Source organism: Corvus moneduloides, chromosome 7, assembly GCF_009650955.1.
Source record: "Corvus moneduloides isolate bCorMon1 chromosome 7, bCorMon1.pri, whole genome shotgun sequence".
Lineage (NCBI taxonomy): Eukaryota > Metazoa > Chordata > Aves > Passeriformes > Corvidae > Corvus > Corvus moneduloides.
This window is the reverse complement of record NC_045482.1, coordinates 28743110-28756427: the sequence shown is the minus strand read 5'-3', so window position 1 is coordinate 28756427 and position 13318 is coordinate 28743110. Positions and strand designations below refer to the sequence as shown.

At 44.3% G+C, this 13318-nt stretch overlaps 1 protein-coding gene across 4 annotated transcripts in view; it reads left to right on the top strand.

Moving 5' to 3' along the window:
• The first annotated feature begins 1121 nt into the window (after positions 1–1121).
• Positions 1122–13318, top strand: part of SEMA5B (semaphorin 5B) — a 271124-nt gene continuing 258927 nt past the window's right edge. For 3 of the 4 annotated variants that reach the window (XM_032114156.1, XM_032114159.1, XM_032114160.1), the window contains exon 1: positions 1122–1207. The gene's annotated coding sequence lies outside the window, so the exon portion shown is untranslated. The remainder of the gene's footprint in view (positions 1208–13318) is intronic. The other variant, XM_032114157.1, reaches the window with a different exon arrangement.

Below are 13318 nucleotides of genomic sequence, written 5' to 3'. Positions count from 1 at the left end.
CAGCCCCCCGGCCTCGCAGCGATTCCCCGCGGGCGGCCCCTGGGCAGCGGTGGGGCCGCGGAGGGACAGCGCTGCTTCTCCCGTGCGCTCCGCGCCGCGTACGCTCCTTTCGTCGCGGATTTTCCGCCGCTGTCTGCGCTTCGGCGTGACAAAACTGCCGCTTCCCTCCCCGGGTTCATCTCGACCCCATTAGCCCCAGGCGAACAAGGGGACATCGCAACGGGGAGACGCTGACACAGCTCCGGGCCCGAGCGAGGGGCTCAGTCACGGGCAGGAGACCGCGCTCCGCCTGGCCGGGCGGTGTGTCCGGGCGGCTGCACGGGAGCCCGGAGCCCCGCGGCGCCTCTCCGAGCCCCAGCGCAGCCGCTTCCCCGCTCCCCTCTCCCATCACAGCCACAGCAACGCAGCCGGCCCTGCCCCTTTCCAGCAGGGAGGGAAGAGGCTGGATTTAAACACAAACATCGCTCCGCCGCTCGGTGGATTATTTTCGCTCTTTTCTGGTGCCTCACCTCCACCCTCAGCCCTCCCCACGCCGGCGGCACTTGAACCTGCCCGCCTGAAAAGTGTGCCATCCCCCCTCCCCGACCCCCTCCTCTCCGGGCCGGCTCCGCCAGCCCCCCTCCGCAGGGCCGGGCCGGGGAGAGCCGCTGTGCTCCGCGGGACCCCTCGCCGGCCCAGGGAGGCCGGCTGCGACCAGCGGGGAGGGCGGCGAGGGCGGCGAGGGCGATTCGCTTGCTAGAGAAATGCCCTGTTGAACTTTGAATATATTAGTTGACATCAGTGCGAGTTGGGGCTGCCAGCCCCTAGCTCCCTCCTCCTTCCCTACCTCCTCCTCCTCCGCCTCCTTCTCCTCCTCCCCTCGGTCTCCGATGGAAAGAGTTGAAGCCGTGCTGATAGGAGCCGCCTGGAAGAGACAGCGGAGCGCCCGGGAGGACTTCGGTCCCAAGTCCGGCCGCACCGCGGGGCCGCTGCCCGCCGCCGCTCGCATGGCCCGAGGCGGCACTCCCTGAGCGCCGGGCTGGGCAGACCCGCCGCTCCGCTCCCGTGCTCGCCCCGAGCCGAGCCGAGCCCAGCCGAGCCCAGCCGCGCCGCGCCGAGCCCAGCCCCGCCGAGCCGAGCCCAGCCGCGCCGCGGCTGCCCCCGCTCCTGCGGCAGCCGGAGCGCGATGTGCCGGTGAGCCCCGCACCGGGAGCCCGGCGGCCACCCTGTAAGCGCAGCGCGGCGGCGGCCCGGGGGGCGGGCGGCGGGACGGGCCGGGGGGCGCGCAAACTTCCCAACTTGGCGGGGTCGGGGCGAGCGGGCGGCGCTGGGAAGGGGATCCGGGGAGTTGGGAACCCCCGGGCTGCTGCGCGTCTCCAACGCCCCCGGCGCAGCACCCGGTGATGGAGGGCCGGGGGCAGCCTGCGCGGCGTGGGGGTGTGTTTGTGCCCGGCGCTCGGAGCGCCGTCCTCCTGCCCGCCGGGGAGGCAAAGGGGCTATTTTTTTTTTGTAGCTGTGTTCTCAGTCCGGCAGCGCTGGAGAGCACGCTAGCTCGGAGGTGGCAGTGGAGGTGGGTTTTTTTCCTCCTCTCCCCGCCACCTTCCCAGCTCTTCCTAAACCCGCTGAGGGGGGCTGTGGCGGGAGCGAAGGGGTGCAGTGGTGGGAAGCCGGATAGCCTAGACGAAGGGATATTAATGATTTTTGGTTTTCAGATGGTAATTTGTCTTTGTGGTAGGGGTGGTCCATTAAATTTCAGCTCACGTCCTGATGGAGATCAAAAGCGAAGGGGAGAGGGAGAGGGAAGCAGAGAGCCTTGTGCTGCTCCTTAGCTCCTCGCATTGTTAGAAACTTATGGGGAGCGTATGGGAGGGTAGGATTTCCAGAAACAACCTTTGTCGACCCAGCTCCAATATTCACACCAAAGTTGGAGACCTGTATTTTCCAGCACTACCATCTGCTCCCGATGCTGCCCAGGAGCACGCTTACTGTTACGCCTCAGCGGAAACAAAAGGTGTGCTTGCCAAGTCGGTCCTGAACCTGTCTCTTTATGGGCTTTTAGGTGGAGCACAAATATCGAGGAGTATCTATGTCCTAAAGGTTCACTGTCCTCTGTTGGTTCAGTTTAGACTCATAGATAATTTCCTGTCCTTAGAAAAGGTCTCCAAACATGGTAGATGCCAGGTCCTGTTTTGTTGGGTTTTTTTTCCCTAACTTATTTATCTATTTCTGCTTGGGGTTTACACTTCTTTTTTCCCATTTCTTTTTTCTTCAAACTGTTTATGTATGGATATATATTGGTTAGGAATCGTAGTAAAGTTCCGTTTTTTGTTGTGCAAGTGTTCCCTCTCATTACAGAAAATACTTCTTCTCATAAATTATAGTCTGAGCTGCAAGAGGTTTGATGTCTTTGCCTCTGGATGGGTTCAGTGGTAGGCTAAGACCCCAAGCTGACTGCACTGTGAACAAAATAGAAACCAACTAAGCTAGAAGTTATAATGGGCTTTGATTCTTTCTGCTACTTGAGATCAGTAGAGATCCCAGGTGAGCAAAGGCAAGGAGGAGGAGTAAGGGTAGCTGGAACAAACTACTCATACAGAGAAGTACTCTTTTGGTTATACATCTGATTTGTACACACCCAAGGCAGAAAACTGGTCGTAACTGCAGAGAAAGTGGCAGTGATAAGAAAAATCCTGCTGATATTTAACCAGATTTTTAACAGAGATTTAGTTTTTAAACAGATGCTTGAATCAACCATATCTTTCATTTTTTCTCCTTTTGCACTAAAACTTTTCTGATTGGATTGGATGATAAGTAGACTCTGCATTAGGCAATAGTAGGGAATCTCTGTGTTTTATGTTATGCCTCTTGCATTTTCAGTGAAGTCTAGGCAAGTTGTTCTGTTTTTCTCTCGATCTTGCTTTCTTTCCTTAAAGAGGCCAAGTTTTTGTCCTCCCCTGCTAGGGACATGCTAATCCTGAAGTCATGGGGGAGAGAGAGATCCCACCCTTCAGAATACAGATATTTGCTTTGTTCATCCCCCAGCCTGTTAGGCTGATGGAATTGGCAGTGGCTGCCCTCTGTGACCTCCCTCTCTTCCTGCAAAAAGCTGGGGCAACCAGGGAACAGAAAATGTCCAAACTCCAGCAAGTGAAAAAGCACAACCCCAGAGGACAAAAGGCTTGAACAGAGAGGTGCGGGGGACGAGGTTCTGCATAGAAAATAACTTTTAGCAAGCTGGCCTTGATCAGTTCACATTGACTGGAAGTGATGGCATGGGGATGGGTTCAGTAGGAATGTGGGTAGCCCAACAGAAGCTTGATACAAGTGGTGCAGTGGAATTTTAGTTGCTTTGCAGTAAGATGAAAAAGTTCCCAGACAAAATGGCTTTGGTCATCCACTGTGATTGCCTTTATTCTCCAGGCTGACAGCTGACCTGGGTGACCATAGCCCCAGACTATAAACTCTTTTCCTCTTACCTTGTAGTCAGTTGTAAAAGTGCTGCTCGACTTGGGTGAGACATGATAAGGCCCTGTTGGAGGGAAAGTTCCTGGAGAGCAGGCTCACTCTGATATTAAACATAGCTCGAACAATAGATTTCTATTTTAGTCAGGATGAATAATCATGCGAACAGACATACTAGGGTTAAATAAGACCATCTACGTGAATATATCTTCCTGAAAACAAATAGATGCCGGGCAAAGTTTCAGTGTGCAGCCGGGGCTGTTGCCTTGCTGTTCGGCAAAAGGGGGCAGTATCCAACAGTGTCAGGGAGCGATCCGCCGCTGCCGCCTCCCTGTCTCGAGCGCTGGCTGGTTCGTGCTCTATCAACTGGGATCTGGGAATTTAAGGTGTTATCCGGTAGCCCATATTCAGGGGGTTCCTTGTAAAGACATCAGAGAGGTTAATTGACTGTCTAAAAGATGCAAGATCAAAGCTGTAATTGTTTTACTTTGTGGTTGCATCACTTCCATATGCTGGCGAACGATTGGAAATTAAGGACAATGCTGTATGATTGCAAAGCTAGTTTTGTTCACCTTTAGTAGGCTAACAGCAGTAACCTTACCCTGTTTTTACTGTACTGATTTTAGGGAAAGCATGATGAAGCCCTAGCTTTGGATTGCTGTTGGTATAAATGCCCTCCAAGGAATTGTCGTCACTGTTTTCTGTAGTAAGAAAACCAACATTTTCTTCTCTAAATTTAACTTTCTTTGAGAACTCGTTTGTTTACAGCCTAGAGAAATATATTGATCCATCATAAAATATTGGTTTTAGAATGCATTTAAAAGCCTTTTCACCTTTCATTTATCTATATGCCTGGATTATTAGATTAGCATTTCTTAGTTCATTTTTTACTGGGAGCCATGGGCAATTTAACTGAGGGTCTGTCATTGGAAAGCTATGCACTGGACTCCAGCTTTGTCAGGTCTCCTAACTGTTGCCCACTGCCTTCATGAGAAGAGCTGCAGCATCAGGGGCAGACCAGTCCCAGGAGAGGGGATGTGCTGAGGAGTAGGGAGTCAGTCATTGTAATGTGAAGGTGTTCCACTGCTGGGGTAGTGCCGAGATTCAGAGTTTAGGTGCAGTCCAGTGTGAAGTTTTCAACTGGATTTGCCTTGCTGGAGATCATGCCCATGAGATCATTTCTAGTATAAAACTGAAAAAAAGGAAATTTAATTACCTGCAGAGAGTGGTGGAGGCAATTCAGAATGGTTCTCTAGGGGTAAAGTTCATTGGTGTTCATTGTGTAGTGGCTGTGTAAGTACCAAATCACACTGAGATCGCAAAGTCAGTCTTAAGTGATGAACTTTCCTTTTATGGACTGAATACTGTGAAGGTGAACTGCCACAATTTTGGGCTGGGTCCTTGTGATTTAGTCCAGGAGACAAACCATGGCATATTGCACTATTCCTGCTGTGCCTTGAAATGGGCTGTGTCTGAGTGTTGTTGCTTCTGAGGATCAAGTCAACAGCTCTTTGTTATTGTTCTGTTACTCAAGGAAACAAAAGTCAACTCGCTGAAGGCAGTATGTCAGATAGTTTTATTGCAGGGATTGTTTCTCTTGTTTTTAGACTGCTGACTTGTCCAGTGTGCCCAGTATCATGACTTATCCCATCTCTGTCCATGGTGGCAATTTCCATTAGTTTCAGTGGGAGCTGAGTGTGAGACTGTGACAGCTCTTTGAGCCTGAAACTTGTGTGGACAGTGCTTTGCTTGCTGGAGATTATTCTTCAAGCACAGTTAACCTCAGTATTTATTTCACCGCTCTTCTCATTGTTGTCCAAAAAAAAAAAAAATACTGCATGACAGCAGTTATTTCTTACCCCAGGCTCAAAACATGTGAGCAAAGTGCAGCAGAGCTCTGACAGCACAACTGTGACTTTCAGCACGCAGGGTCTCCTTGACTACAGCGCCGCAACTCCCAAAGTTACCTCTGCTTCAGAACTCATATAAAGCACAATTTTTTAAGGTCCACAAAAAATCACTCAAAGTGATTTTCCGAAGATGAGTATATCAGTAGTAATACTCCAGAAGCATTACTGTTATCAAAAATGTATCTACAAACCAAGCGGGTTTGTTTTGTTTCCGAATGTAATAACTTGGAGAGGTAATTTGCATGTGAAGGATGTTACCAAGTTACAAAGTATGACTCTGAATTGGTGGCAGGGCTATTCATGTGCTTGTAATTAAACAGATACCAAAGCACTGTGCTGGTTAAGGACTGGTGTGTCTTTATTTGCTTCTTAGTGAGCTCTAAATGAGACAATAAGCAAACATGCTGATTACTAGTTTTAATCTCCAAATCAATTGTGAACACCTTGGGTGTTTATAAATCATATGTGTAATTTCATTGGTGTTCAGAAAGGGGTCATTTGTGGAGAGAGCACAGAATATTTTCTTCCCAGAAGCTGCTGTGAAGGAGCTTGATCTTACAAGGTGCTGCATGTTCTTCATTGTTGTTAACATGTCTCCGGGAAACAGCACCCAGCACGACCAGACCCTGATAAACACAAACTGTAGCAGTGTCTGACCCCTGTGGCTTTGTTGAGCAGGCAAAATGCTTATGGGCTTGTTAGTCTAGATAACATACTCCCTATTAGGCTGTTGCTGCAAGTCAAATAAATTGCAGAGGGCCAGTTTCAAAGGTTTGACTTTATCCATGGTGCAGCAACACGTGGCAGCCAGGATGTAGCAACCTGCAGAGAAGAACCACAATCATCAGTTTTATTTCTGCCAAATATTGTGCTGCACTCAAAAGCTTCATCATAACTTCAGACCCATGAGGCAAACCCATTCTGTAACTGGGAATATCACGGGAGGATCTGGTGATGCTGAATGGATCCTCCAGTAGCCTTGAACCGTCTGTGCTATGGAGGACATACTCTGATGCTGGATAGTCTCAGATATTAAGCAGAGATGCCATCTGCAGTCCAGCTAAGTCCTGCATAGATGATCTAAAAGCCATTTGCAGTTTAAGGGTTTGTGACTTCTGAAGTTTGTATATTTTGCAGATTGTTTGTGCCATAGTCTTCAAAAACTGTTAGCTTTTAAGACAAGCAGATGGCTTTAACAAAATATATTTGCTGGCACCTGGAACAGGTGGATCTGGAATCAATTTATGCAGTGTAATTTTTTCCACACCCCTTTTGGAATAATTTTATACCCTGGAGCCACCTAAGGTGCTTATTATGTAGCCAATAGGGAACAGCTTCTGTCTGACTACATAAGATTTTACACATCTTTTATAGCTAATGCCTAGATTGAAATGCAAAATTTAGTGCTGGGAGTGCATGTGAATTTGTGAAACTCCCTGGAGAAAATGTGGGTGCATGTATCAGTGAATGAATTATGCTTCTCCACAGACAGAGAGAGCTTTTTTTTAGTGGTAACAAATGTCCTGTGTTCAGTGTTTGTCATTTTAAAAGCAGTATTTTTCATTTCAAGTGCAAACCTTGTGTAAACCTTGTGCAGGTTACTGATGTAGAGTGAAAATGAAAAAAATAGCTTCAATTTTATTTGAAAGGATAACAGAATGAAAATTTCTTATGTGGTAGGAAAGTGTCCTGACTCAGAGATCAAATTGGTGGTTCCAAAATATGGCTGTGACAGTTATGACTAGTTTTTTGGGAAAGAAGCAGATCCTGCCTGTCTGCTCAAAGGGCAGGAAACAAACTTCCATGAGAGCTTGGCCGCATCCTCATTCTTGCAGCAGAATCAGGGACAACAAGCTTACCCAGCTGTGTGGATTCATAGTAACTTCAAAGGGGTTTTGAGTGGGTGCTGTGGAACCATCTGCACAACCCAGCGGTAGGATTAGGAACTAAACCTGGGAATACTTTGGGGCCCGCCTCTTAAGGAAAGAGGAGTCTGACGACGGATGGCCTGTTGGGCAGGTTTAATTGCTTTGCTGTGTTCCTTGGCCACGTGGAAGTCGTTTAGCCTGCTGTTTCAACTAAAGGTTGCTTATTTATCTCCTGTGGTGCTGTTTTACAGCATATCAAAGATTAGGGGCAAAAAATAAAGCAAAAAAGGAAAGGGTAAGAAGTTTACTCTGGAAAACTCAGTTTGACAGGGTAATATAGTAAATTCAAGAATGCAGAAAGAGATGCTTTTGGAGCCTGTATATGTCACATGGAAGGAAAAACTGGCTAGGTCTCAGAAGTTTGTTAGAGTGATTACAGATCCCCCTGCCCTGCCTCACGTTCCTTTCTCTGCTCTCCCTTCCCAATTGAAGATGATTGTCTGCCAGAAGGAGATTTTCCGACACATGGTTTGGACAGGGCAATCAGTCTATATTTATAAAACACTTAATATTTCACTCTCTGACCTTTTTTTTGGGTCCACTCCATATATGAAGGGCATTTTCATTAGAAACACAAAGCTGAGACTTAGTTTCTGCCTGTGTCCGATGTGCTCTTCCAGTCTAAGAGAGCTTAGCTTTTAGTTGTAATTGTAGCTTGTAACCACCTACTTAAAATACAAGACAACAGGCGGAGGAATATCATTAGTGGCTTGTGGTAGGATAAAGATAAATACTTACTCAACATGAGCAAAATAGGAATATGCACTGTAACCATGTGCTGTTCCAATACTGACAAAGGATGAGGTGAAGTTACACATAATATGAAAAATTTCACAGTTCCTGCTTCGTGAGGATAATCAAGTGATATAATAGTACAACTTAGCCTTATTTCCATTTTAATGTCCATGCTCAGTAGTCAGAAGTAATAATCATCAGGGACAGAAAGTGAGGCATAAAAGGACTGTGGCCTGGAGAACTTTGTACTCATCTGGTAAAGATATCATGAATAATGATGCAGATGGGTGCCAGGTAGGGTTGACAGCGACTGAAATCTGTACAAATTTAACTTTGAGGTCTGTGAAAAGCTGGTCTTACGTGACTTGCTCAAGGTCAGAGTGTGTTAGTGGCAGAGACAAGGTTACAAGCCCTGAAAACACTTACTCAAATACTTAATTCTATATGTGTAATTAAATCCTATGAATGAAATGTTTCATCTTGTTGCTTTCCTCTATCAAAGCCCTAAACTCGTGCCTTACAAGACTACGCATTTATCTCCATGCCAGACATTGCCAGTAGGTAACTTGATCATGCAAATCCTTTACTCATCTAAACAGTTCAGTGTAAGTTAGTGTGACTACAGTTTGAGAAAATGAGTGCCCTGCTTGCGTGTGCACTATTGATCCCAACATTTTCAAGATGAACCAGGGATTAATCCTCTATTTTGCATTTTCATATGCATACCAGACATGCGTCTATACAGGTTGAAATAAAACAAAAACAAGTGATTAACATGTTTAAAATTTAACATTTCCCCCCTTAACCAACAGAAATTGTTCCCAAGAGAGTAATTTACTATATACTTTCTGTATTTGCCTAGGACTGTACATCAGGAATACAAAACATGATTTTGCTAATGCTATGTGTTCCCTCTAATGAGTCTTTGAAATATTAAACCAGCTTATATTTGGAATGAGTTTTGCACACCTCCTTGTCTATGGTAGCTTTGCAAATCCAGGCTTCACTGTTTTGCCTCAGAGAATTATGAGTTTATTATACTCCTGGAATGCTAATAGCACTTCATTTTTCCCCTAAATTTCTTCTTCATATTTATTTATTGATTCTTCATTTGAGCACAGTTTCACAGATAATGATGGCACTACTGAGAATAGCTGGTGTGAGTTAATTTTAAGAAGGCTGAAGTTACAATGCCGTCCTTTTTTGCCAAAAATTTCTCTGCAAAATTCATAAGCCAAGGCATCCAAAATGCTAAATTAGTTAAGATGATTGGATAAGATTACTGCCAGTGCTATATTTCATTCCTGGTTTCATCAAAACAAAGCACATCAAGGCTGACAAGTCTAAATTGAACTTTTCATTGAAAACTCATGGGTAGATTTGAGGATGATGTGCTTTGGGCAAGCAGTCTTTGGTCATTTGGTCTTTACTCAAATGGAGTCCTCACACTGACCTGTGAGAGAACACATGTGAACAGGGTTTTTAGCATTTTACCCTTTAGCTTGCATTTTACTTTTGATTCCTGGGATTCTTCCCCATCTGGTTCCTCCTCCCATGGTGGTAGACTCCAGAAAGGTGCTTCCAGTAATTTTTTCTGCCTTCCCTGAAGGCACAGAACTTCCCTGAGGCGATTCATGTTCAAGCTGGTCAACCATTCTAAACAAACATCCAATTTTGATTTAAATATTCAAGAAGGAAGACAACATCGTGCAGTTCTTGGTTAAGTGTTTAAAATTCAGCAACTCTTGTGATTATGTTGCCTCTTAGTTGCTAGGTTCTTGGTCCTGTTATGCTCTTATCCAAAGAGGAGAGCATCACATTTTCTTGCTGTGGAAGTACTCATAAACTGCAGTCAAGTCATCTCTTCATTTTTCTGTGATATTTCAGTATGATACTGGATTTTCCAATGTTTTTTCAACCATTATTGCTTGATGGTTCTTCTCTGAAGTTCCTAAGCATGCTATTGGCCAAAGAAGACAGTAGTACTGACAGCTACAAAGGTTTGGGAGAACTGGAACAGCAGAGGTTGTAGAGCAGAACCTAGCAGATAGACAGCAGGAGGTAAGGACTGTAAAGCTGGAAGGCAGAAAAAAGGGATAGCAGTATAGGAAGCCCTCGGCATGAGGAGCCTGGTGTGTTACAAGCCTGATGAAGAACTGGAGTAGCTGCAGTGGTAAAAGGCAACAGCAGGTTTTGACTGGCAGAGGAGGATGGCTTGGAGCTGGGTGGGAATTGCAGCAGCAGCACTGCTTGTAAATGAGAGCAGTATTGTATCAAGGGAACTCTGCAGGGAAATGTCAAAAACATCTGTTTGCACTTTGCCTGGGCATAACCAGAGTCTCATTCAGGAGCACTATGATGCAGGCAAGGAGAAAAGAGACACTTTAAACTAACTGAGGGCAGAGTTCAGGTAGAATTTCTAGTGATGAAGACATTCCATTCTTGCAAGTGTAAGATCTGAGCCTGCAGAATCAAACTCACTTTTGCAATCCGTACAAATTCATGAAGGTGTTACTAATTTCAGTAAAATGACCTGTGGGTGAGAGCTTACTGGCCTGAGTTCTTGATTGCTAACACAAGGCAAACAGTTAAATTATTTGAAAAAGTTATACTAGTATAGGGTTTGGCTGCACTAACCTTAACTGTGATCCTTGTGGTTTGAGAGGACTCAAATCATCCCATAAGTAGTACAGTTTCTGGTTTTAGTTTGGAAAGATGTTATCATTTAATGAAAACGCTTTGTTTTCTGGCAGCCTACTCTGCTATCCATTTACAAAGTTCTCAGAGGGCTTGAATGTCCATGAAAAGTTCAAGAGCCCAATTCTACTCACAGATAGACGAGTGCAGCCTCAGTGAAGAGTTCCAGTTGTGCTTGACTAAGGACTGTAATATGAGCCCAAAAAATCAGACAAGTTTGTACCTATGAAACCAGATTGCATAGGAATGGTATTGGTCCAGAGGCACTCTCCAAAATGAGGTCTGCAAGATTATGCCGTTGCAAAACCCAGCACCAAGAGAAGCATTTTTAGTTTTAATTTAAAAAAAACGTGAAACCACATGATCTCTATTTCTGCTGAATTTCAGGCTTCCACATGTTTAAGCATAAGATGCAGAAGTAATTGATTAGAAACAGAAGTAAAATAATGAGGCTTGCTTTTTTTTTTCCTTTCCCAAGCTGATTCAACTGAGGAAGGAAAAAAAACTTCTAAAGATTTTACGTGAGTTGAGTAAGACTTTTCTCCACAAATAGACCAAATGAACTACTGAAGTGCTTCAGTGAAGTTATCATAACAGCCTTGAGCCACTGGAATTATTTCCATGGCAGATTTCTACCTGATAGAAATGGGTTTAAATTAATAGTATAAAAAATTGGAAATAATCTGATACATGTAGTTCTAATGGTCTAAAATATTTGTCGAAGAGACAAGAGCCTGGCACTGCAACAAGAGACATCGGTAGGAAGAGTTCAATTTATGCAAGTTAAAATTGGAGTTTTCATCTTAAAAAAACCCCCAAAAAGTTCCCGTTTTGCAGTTCTTATCCAATGAATATTTGGTTTCGAAATTGGCGTACTACCTGAGTCAGAGCTGCAGGAGATGGCCCCATGTTTTCAACCTGACAGTGCCTCTTTAAAATGCTGTATAATTTAGGCATCTCTTATTTGTTTTGAATAGCAGAGCTAACATGTCTGTCAGTCACAAAGACTTGATAGACATGATTAGAAGGCAGGAGATCAGGAAAAATGAGTCTTACCACAGCCAACTCTCCCCAGTGAAGGAGTGGCTGGGTGGAATATTTACAATTAAGGTGTAACTGAAAGCTTTTTTAGAAATGTGCTTTGTAGACTGCATTGAAATGGTGTTTTCTATTACGACCAGTTTCTGGAACAGATTATCATGATTGTAGGAAGCACTTCAAAGCAGACTGATGTAGGAAGATCTTTCACCAAAAACTTCTTCGTCTCTGTAAAACAGAAATCTACAAATGTGTCTGCAATCTGTGTTGTTTCAGCTACAACAGCATTTATTTGATAGAAATGGTCTGCTCTTAATTTCCAAAGTACTACAAAGCTCTTTTTATTTTGCTGGCCCCTCCATTTCACAGAGGGGTTCAAAGGTTGTGTTTCCTTTCTCCCATATCCTTCTAAATTTCTGTTTGGTATTTTTGAAAGGCTAAGATTTAAAGATTATATTGAAATACAGAGCTGCATCTGATAAAGTCAGACACTAATTTAATATATTGGTGGCCAGACTTTCATAGGAGAGACTGTAACACATTGCCTAGTCCATTCCCCCAGCTCAAATAGCATCAACCAAACCTCCATCATTCAGCTGAACACATGCTCAGCTGAACTCAACAGTAGCTAAACCATGGTAGGACCTGGAAATGCCCTTAAAATATATTAATTTCTGAATTTTCACACACAAGACTAGTGATATTCCATTTCATCAAGACTGCTAAAAATCTTACTTGTAGGCTTAAGTCTGTATCTTTGAGAATTGAAGTCTTCTGCTTACTAGCAAACACAGGACCAAATGTGAAGAGTCATCTTTCTGGCTGGGATAAGACCAGGTGGTAACAGCACATTGAACTGTAGTGGGATGCCAGCAAATTATTCTTGGTTTTCAAGGATGTTGAAAAGAGAGGAAGCTTGTGCAGAAAATGAAAGGCAGCCATAAGAACAAAGACAAGAACCAATTAGAACTGTCTTGCTCCACTATATTTAGTAGCACATGCAGAGGACAGGAAGAATTTACAAAAAAAGTCATCATCGTTGTTTTGTGTAATATAGTATTATATTATTACAGTATCCAGCTGTAATATAACACACCCATTGCATTGTCCTTTACAAGTCCTAAGTGAACAAATTAAGTGAACAGGGAAGAAGATGAGACAAAGAGAAGTCAAATCTCTTGTCTAAGCTTATAGAGGGAGGCAGTGAAAGACAGTCCTGCAGCCACAAACATTTTTTTGTGTTTGATACCAGAAATATGATGGGTTCTTTATGTTAAAGCAGGGCCTTGAAATAGTCTCTGTACATTCTGGGAAGTTATTTTTTCTGATAAAGCAAGGCCGAATGCTCTTGTAGGATATATTATGAATACTTATGGTAAGTGTTAAAAAATAAAGTTTTTATATCCACAGTGTCATTAAATGAACAATTCTGACAATTCAGAATACAATTTATTTGTAAAATGTGGTGAGTAAATGAAGTTATCCTATGCAGAGGACTTATTCTGGTTCTTTCTGAAAAAGTACAGATCACACTCAAATAAGCTTCTAAAGCAGGCAACTCTGTGAACA